At 37.3% G+C, this 9,007-nt stretch overlaps 1 pseudogene; it reads left to right on the top strand.

Annotated features, from left to right (window-relative positions):
* Window positions 1-485: 485 nt before the first annotated feature.
* Window positions 486-2,180, top strand: LOC149258106 (phospholipase A(1) DAD1, chloroplastic pseudogene; annotated as a pseudogene).
* Window positions 2,181-9,007: the final 6,827 nt, after the last annotated feature.

Here is a 9,007-nt window from a genome sequence, read left to right on the forward strand (position 1 = left end):
TAATTTTTATTATTATATTAAAAAAAATCAAAATATTAAATTTATTTATATATTCAAAATATATTTTAAACTACCGACCATCTCATTTAAAAAAAATCAAATACTGAATTCAATGATATTTCAAAAATATATCATCGAAACGAAACAAAACAAAAATTACTTCCAAATTCCAGCCAAAACAAACACCCATACCTTTTAATGTCAAGTCTAATGGATACGATGAAAGCGTCGTTTAACTCTGATGGATTTGAAGCGTAAAGACGGAGGGAGACGTCTTCATATGAAAGCTATGACACATAACCACCCCTGATTCATTTCACTATCCATGACCGCCCAAAATCAGAATGCCTCCTCCATCTCATTGACTTATTCTGTTTATGCTCTTTGTATTCTCGGGCGTATAACACATTGTATTGGAGCTCAAATGTTTCCCACCACGGTCAGCCGACAGATTTCTGAAGTTTTTAGCGGTCTTTGGGTTCTGTATGCATACTGCTGTGTTGTCTACAACCCCAACGTCCGTGATTAGGGGTTGTAGTAGTCGATTATACTGTCGCCGAGCTGGTCTCTCCGGATTTTCCGGCTTTCCCAATGGCAACGAATCCTTCCACATTAATGCACTGAAGAACCCGCAGGAACTCCGACTCAGAGTTGTGGAGGCACAAGATTATAAGAGCAGTGATGGAATCGAGCCTTTGAAGAAAACTCTGTATAACTTAGCGAAATTATGGGGATATTCATGCACAGAGACTCCGGATGTCAGACCGATATACAGCCCGATTGAAAAGCTGGGTTCCCAGTATAGAATATTGTGTGATTCGACCATCAAATCGCCCAAGCAAAAGCTGGGGGAGAAATGGCGGGAGTATCAAGGATGTAACAACTGGGAAGGCCTGCTGGACCCCTTGGATGAAAATTTGAGACGAGAGATTGTCAAATATGGCGATTTCGTCCAGGCCACCTACAACGCCATGGACTTCGATCCCAAGTCCCAAGACTATGGGTGCTGTAAATACAACGAGAGTTCGTTGCTCGACAAAGCGGGGCTGAAGAACTCTGGATATAATATAACGCGGCAGATCCATGCCACTTCAGGAATCCAGCTTCCCGTGTGGTTAACGCAGAGGCTATCGTCGGATGGATTAGATTGGGTGTCCAGACGAAGCAGCTGGGTGGGCTTCGTGGCCGTCTGCAACGACGATCAGGAGATCAGCAGGCTTGGGAGGAGAGACATCGTTGTGTCGTACAGAGGAACCGTGACGCCATTGGAATGGGCAGAAAATCTAAAGGACGTTCTCACGCCTGCAGTGACAAAGACTTATAACAAAAGAAAATACCCTAGTTCAGGGTGTTGCCTGGAGCCCAAGGTGGAGAGTGGGTTTTGGAGTCTTTTCACTACCAAGAACCCCGAAGGCGAGAGCGCTTCGGATCAGGTGGTGAACGAGGTCAGAAGATTGGTAGATTTGTACAAGGGCGAAGAAATCAGTATTACAATCACTGGTCACAGCTTGGGTGCAGCCTTGGCTGTTCTAACGGCTTACCAGATTGGTCAAGAGCTCAATTCCAACGAGGATATTGCTGCAGGTAAAGGTAAAATTCCATTGGCTGTGTTTTCTTTCGGCGGGCCACGAGTGGGTAACCGTGCCTGGGCTGATAAAATGGAGGAAATGGGATGCAAAGTGCTGAGAATAGTGAACACCCACGATGTGGTCACCAAGGTTCCGGGCCTCGTGCTCAACGAACGCTGGATTCTGCAGCAGCAACGCTCAAAATATGTAGTTGTGTCGAAGATCTTCGACGTTCTAGACAGGATGCCATGGGCTTACTGTCATGTTGGGACCGAGCTTCGTGTGAATAACAAGTATTCTCCATATCTGAAACCCGATGCAGACATGAGCTGCTGTCATGATCTGGAAGCGTATCTCCATCTTGTGGACGGTTACCTGAGTTCCAACTGTCCATTCAGATCCACAGCTAAAAGAGACATCGCGAGGCTTTTGATGAATCAGAGGTCCAATGTCCTTCTCAAGCCAAAGCCATTAAAGAAGAAAGAAGGGTACAAAGATTCAACCAAAAGTAAATCAGAGACCTCCAACTTGTTTGTGAAGCAAAACATATTGTGTGACAGTCGGCACGATGATTCAAGCGAGAGTGGAGAGACTCGTGCCCGAATCTATTAATTCATAGACCGAATATTCACTCCAACCTCTAAATTGTGTATACCGCTATTCTTTTAATGGTCGATTTCCTGAATATTTTGGAATGGTCTTGTCCAAGCAAAAAAAATAATTTTGTTTGAAAATTTATTCTCACACTGATTCGTCCAATTCGAAGTATTATTGAATAAACAATGAAAGTTAAATTGAAATATAAATAAACAATCAAGTTATATATATAATATAAAATAGACCAACCATATATTATAATTGTACATGTTTTAGAATATTGGTTAAAATAGATCATTCAAATATTATAATTAAATATATTATAATTGTACATGTTTTAGAATATTGGTTAAAATAGATCATTCAAATATTATAATTAATTAAATTGTTATTTTAGCAGTTTCTGAATCTCACACTGTTAAAGTATTTTGTTCATTTAAACCTTTTGTTTCATTTACATAATATTTCAACTAAAAAGTACAATGATGGATTAAAATGTCTTAGAGTATGAAATTTGCTTAATTACCAATTTGTATTCTCTTTTTAATTTTAATGTCACAAGAACTAAATATATATTTAGTTTTAATTTTTTTACCAATTTGTATCCGCCCTTTTAGTTTTAATTTTAATATTTTTTATATCACAAAAACTTATAATATACTCATTTTAAATTTTATACCAATTTGTATCCACTTTTTGAATTTTAATTTTAATCTTTTATATCACAAAAACTTATAATAAACTTATTTTAATTTTATTCATTTTAATTTTTTTACCAATTTGTGTCCACCTTTTTAATTTTAATTTTAATCTTTTATATCACAAAAACTCATAATATACTTATTTTAATTTTTTTACCAATTTGTATCCGCCCTTTTAATTTTAACGTGTTCTATATTTCAAAAAATTGTAATATACCCATTTTTTTACCAATTTGTATCTGCCTTTTTAATTTTAATGTGTTTTATATTTCAAAAAATTGTAATATATTCATTTTTATTTTTACTATTTTTTTAAACACACTTAATGATGATGATGATGATGGTTAACGTCCACTGACACCAAACATTGGTCTATAGGACCTAAAGAAACAAATTATTTATTTTGGTTTAAGATTTTTTTCCTATGCTCAAAAAGCTTGGAGAGAAGCCTCCCGAGCTCACTATAATTTTGACATTGTAAAAGGCTAGGAAGGTCAGAATTGTAACAAAGATTGTGAAACTGAGATCTAATGTGGTTGTATGCGGGGCACTCTAAAAAGAAGTGGATTTCATCTTCGATGTTCATATTTTCACATATATGGCAGATCCTTTCCATCCATGGTGTTTTAGGAACTCCCCAACAACCTATTTCACTATGGAGCTCATGAGAATTCATTCTAATCTTTGCTATATTAATTTTCTTCTTTGAGCTAGTTAAAATAAAGAGATACTTTTGATCTTCTAGGGTGGGGTTGATGATCTTCTTATAATAACTTAATTTTCTTTTAGTCGCTAAATCTTTCTCACGCCACATTTTTTCTTTGAACTTAGAAGTAAAAATATCTTTAATGTTATTAATGTTTTGCAATGCATCATTCTCGTTGATCTCCCAATAGTTTAACCAGGCCCTTATGTCTTTATGCCATCCCGATTGAGCCCTAGGTGGTTTTGGCTGGAATTTAAAGCTAGCTTAGGAAGTCTATGATCGTCTATGTTATCGAGTTTGTGCTTGTACAACAAAAACCTAATCATAGCTAGGCTCTCAATAGGGGAAAGACCTGCTTCTATAAGGAGAATAGGATAGGGTGTATTACTTTTAATTTTCAGGTTATAAGTTATAAAATGCTTCTGGATTTTCTCAATCTTTCTCCATGATTCTCTGGAATTGCTACAACCCCAAACCTCACAGCCATATAAGATAACAGGAGTGACTAAAGTTTCAAAGAGGAACTTCTTTTTATCCCACATTACGAGGTTTGCTGTTTTACAATTATTTTCAAGACCAAAATAAGCTTTCCACCCCCCATTAATCATTTTCTCAATGTTATGGTTCTGGTTGAGCTTGTGATGAATATCAATTCCTAGGTACTTGTAAGAATACACTTCCTCCAAGTTATTATTGTCATACATAAAATTAGCGTAAGTGTCCTTCTTGGATTTGATAATCATAACTTTTGTTTTGTCAGTGTTAATAGTCATACCCATGGTAGAGTAGAAATCCTTAAGAAGCCTGAGTTGCTTATCAAGATCAGATGGGCACCTTGCAAAAAGAACAATATCGTCAGCATAGAGAAGAAGGATGACGACTATCCTAGCTAAGATCGTGCCATCACATCCTACTTCCTCTAAATAATCTTCGAGCTTATTGATGTAAATGCCAAATAGGGTAGGGGAGAGGGGCCAACCTTGTTTAACTCCGATGTTACACTTAATATCTTTCAACCACCCCTCATTGCTCTTTAGCTTGGCAATTACATTCTCGTATAACCTTATAGCGGCAGCTCTCAACTCGAGAGGAACCTTTAGCTCTTATAATCTATTCCAAATGTTGTATCTAGGAACCGTATTGAAAGCCCTTCTAAAGTCCACAAAGCAACAAAATAAATTGGATTTATCATTACGACATTCCTCCGCAATGATCCTAAGTATAACAAGGTGGTCTGTTGTTGAGTGATGCCTTCTAAAACTTGCTTGGCCTTTAGCCGGCTTACCTTCACTTTCAAGCCATATGCTTAACTTCTTTTCCAAAATACTACCATATAACTTGGCTAAGAGAGGTTGATCATAATTGTCCGATAATTAGAGGGGTTATTTGTATCCCTACTTTTGAAAATAGGGATAATGAGGCTCTCAGTCCAAGGTTTAGGGAACCCTTGCTTGACTACTTGATTGAAAAGCTTGTGGATGTGAGGGATGAGGACAAGACCTCCAATTTTTAAGATTTCCGCCTGGTAACCTTCAATGTCCTTAGCTTTCCCATTAGTAAGGCGATTAACCCCAAACTTAATGTCTTCTAAAAAGAAAACTTCTTTCGTTGTGAGCAGGGTTTCCAAATTATCCATGACATTTGGACATTCATAAAGCTTTTTAATATAGGAATTCCAATCGTGAAGAGTAATTTTATTAGTATCTTTAGTCTTCCTAGTCAGAATCTGCCTCCAAAATTTCTTAGGAGCTACCTTAGAGAGGTGTAAGAGATTCTCCCGTCTTTGACGAATGTACTGCCTCTTTTTCCTTTTAGTTAGGGATTTGTATATTTTTATCTTGTCCATTTTAAGAGATTCATCAACAGCTTCCTTAATTGCTCTCCTCGCACTTTTACAATCTTTGTCATACCATAGATTGGTTTTGCTATTTCTTTATTATTTGAAACTTCAATTGAGAACTTGTTAATAGAATATGAGAGGGTTGTTGTAAAATTATGATAGAGGTCTTCTATGTTGTCTATACTAGATAAAGGAAGCAAATTAGTTTTTAATTCATTTAAAAAGAGATCATTTTTATTTTGATCAAATATTAAGTTCTTTTGGCTGTGAGTATTATTTTCTATGGGAACTCTATGCATGACAAAATTAAGAGTTATAAGTAAAGGCCTGTGACCAGAGTCAAGTTCGTGGTCGTTTAAGATGTCAAAATTTATTATTTCGTTGTATAATGGGAGAGTGGAAATGACGTAGTCTACCACGCTGCTACCAAGTCCATGGATGCAGGTCATCTTGCTGAGATTGAGCCACTTCTTTAGACCAATCAAATTACTTTAATTTAATTAATTACCAATTATAAAAATTTAAATAATTTAAAAATATAGATTAATTTAAATTAAATTAATTGAATTTAATATATATATAAACAACATAGTAAAACGTGGCCATTAATTAGTAGCTATTGGCTCGATTATGGGACTTAGTGGCTTTTGGGAGTTTGTAAAAGATGGTTCTGAAACCATAATGCCCCGAGGTACGAGACGAGGCCTTGGGAAAATCAAACCATACGTCAACAAACCATTGGAACTTATAAACCATCAGAGGATTAATGAACCATCGAATGTATATATATCGGGGATTTTGAATTTCGGAGGAGAATTTAAATAGGTTCTGAAATATATAAGTGTCGATATGACCAGAGGTATGAGATAAGGAGAGGAGGGCCAAGTGGAGTAGGACCTTCTCTCCTTTGTATAAACTACAGTTATTTTATAATAATAAGTCTTGACGTTATGAAAATTATAGTCACTTTGGTTATTTTTGGGATTTGAGAAGGTTTAGGAATTAAAATTTAAATGAGTTTCCGAAATCCGAATATATTTTTAATTGTTTCAGGTGCAATAATTTTGTAGGATTATTAGTAAAAAATAAATTAATTAAGAAAAAATAATTAAAATAATTATTTACAATTAATAACTAATTTTATAAAAAATAAAATAATACATATTTGGTACATTTTTTAGCTGTGGCGGTAAAATCACCGAACTTTGGATAAGCACCATTTACAAACGGTGAGTCCAAATGAGATAAAACGAGTATCGATGGAAAACTAGTGAAAAATTGAATGTAATGAAGCAATCAAAATAGAAATTCGAATTAAATGAAAATCTTGTAAAATTGTCGAACACTTAACCAAAAGAAAATATTAAAAGACGATTTAGCCAAAATTTACAAAAAGGGTTCCCATTATTATTATAAAATAATAAGTGAAAAATGGGGTGTTCTGATTTCACCACAACAGGTGGAAAACTATTGGAAGATTACACAAGAAAACCCAAACTGGAAGCAGTGGAAGGACAGGGGAGACTGGGCTAGTATAGAAAACTTGAGAACAGAGTGATACGAGTCTCCTATAAGCAAGACATTATATGCTTGGGGTGATAACCAATAGGCACATTTACTCTAAAATTAGTGTATTCTCTTTTAGTGGATGTCCAGCCTTATGAGAAGAATATCATATGGAGGACATTGAGGAAAGAATTAAGATGGCTTAAGATCTCAACTTTCCTATGGTTAATTGCATGGGGAAATTCTTTAACCTGGGATCATCTTAGAAAGAAGGACTTTGAGGATCCATCGCATTGTTCCTTTTGTCTCCAAGTGGAATAAATTGCAAATTATCTCCTAATCACTCGCCCTTGTTAGCACTGCTACATGTTTGAGCATTTTTTAGGGTCAAGGACAGCTTGGCAGTGGTGTTTTCTAAGAAGGAGGGGCTAGCAGCAGTTCATTCAATCTTTCCCCTTCCATTTGCTTTACCCTTGTAGCTCCTGTCACCTTCATTTCCTCCTTCCATTTCATTTTCCCTACTCTCCCTTAACCCCGTTGGTGCCATTTTCCTCTATTTTCCTCATAAACTCCGTTATAATTCTATTTCCCTTGGTCCCTGGGCTTCTTTTTGTTTATAACCTGTTATAAACCCTGCTTAAGTACTTTTTCGGGCTGTCGGGCTTCCTTGTGATTAAAATTTATTGAACCCCGTTAACCCATTTAATTCCTGTTTAAACCTATGTTTTGTTTACCCTCGGGCACAAAGTTAAACTTAAGCCTAAGAGAGATAACCCCACACATACAAAATTTTATAACCCTAAGCTTTAAAAGATCCCGAGCCCGCAGATTTACATGTCACATCACCCGTCATATCAACCTCAGCGTATGTATTAACCCGTCAACCGTCTGATCATCCGCCCGTTGATCCGACGCCATACGCTTCTCCCGCTTCCGTAGCTTGCACACCCGTTAGCTCGCGGGGAAAGTGGTTTCCTCGCCATCACATCTACCACGTGCCTTAATCTTATTGCATCGCGATGCCTTGTACGTATACCGCATTTGCCTAAAGAGCAGTGCAAGGAAACTGTTTACTGCCATCCAGTACGGTCCCCGCCCGCTAACTTTCTCGCATCTCCACTGCCCGTCAACCGTCGGATCGGCCCAACCATGATCCAACGGTCCACGTTCTTCTCATGCATATGTCTCCTGATAGCCTCCATACGTTAATCTCCACCGCTCATTTGTTGAATCCAACGGCTGCTATTGATTCCCATTGCGCCGCATGTATTCCATTGCCTCCCGCTAGCAGATCATGATTGTTCACGTAATCCATCCAACGGCCAGTGTTTCATCCCGGCTCCTGTTCGTGTTCAAGGTATTTTTAAGTATTTGCGGCCTGAGTTTTGCACGCAGAGAAGGAGGGAAGTCACGAACCAGCGACCTGTGCATTAAAGCCCTCAACTACTACATTCAACACAGTGTACTTCCAAAGGACAAAAGGACCGCCTTGAGTAGATAAATCACTGTAGCATTTATTGGAATTTATTCAGTTAATACTTCACCTGTTCCAGGAGTACACCAGAGTATAGAAAGAGCCATTTTGTTCATTCATATTGTAGCAGAAAACCCATATCTAACTGAAAATGCGGTGGGTGGTCCATTAAGACACCTCCACGCATAGGCTAGCTAAGATGTTTTGTAAACAAATTCTATATATAGTGAAAAACAAGATGTAATGAGGTTGATGAGTGTTATTTTGTTGCAAGCTTCAACTTCTGGAGACCGTAACTACTTTGTAACCTGCAGCTTCTGGTCTTCATTTCCAACTAATACAAGCTTCCTTTGCTGTCAATTGCTCATTTTTTCACTTCTTCTATGTTCCAGGTTGTGCTTGTATGCATTTGTTCATGTGCTGTTGATGTTTAGCATCAAAGGGGCTGTCATCCCACCTCTATGTATTAGAAGATAGATTTGCAGACCTCTTTACTGGTTACAGCTGGCCATCACAGGGTCTTGTGCATCTGCTGGTGTGATCAGTCTTCTCCATCATCACACTTTCTCTAAACTGTGAGTAATTGGTGGTATAAAGCCTTGTAGTCTGGGGGTG

Source organism: Pinus tabuliformis, chromosome 6, assembly GCF_031772625.1.
Source record: "Pinus tabuliformis cultivar Carrire ecotype Pingquan chromosome 6, CPIR1, whole genome shotgun sequence".
NCBI classification, from domain to species: domain Eukaryota; kingdom Viridiplantae; phylum Streptophyta; class Pinopsida; order Pinales; family Pinaceae; genus Pinus; species Pinus tabuliformis.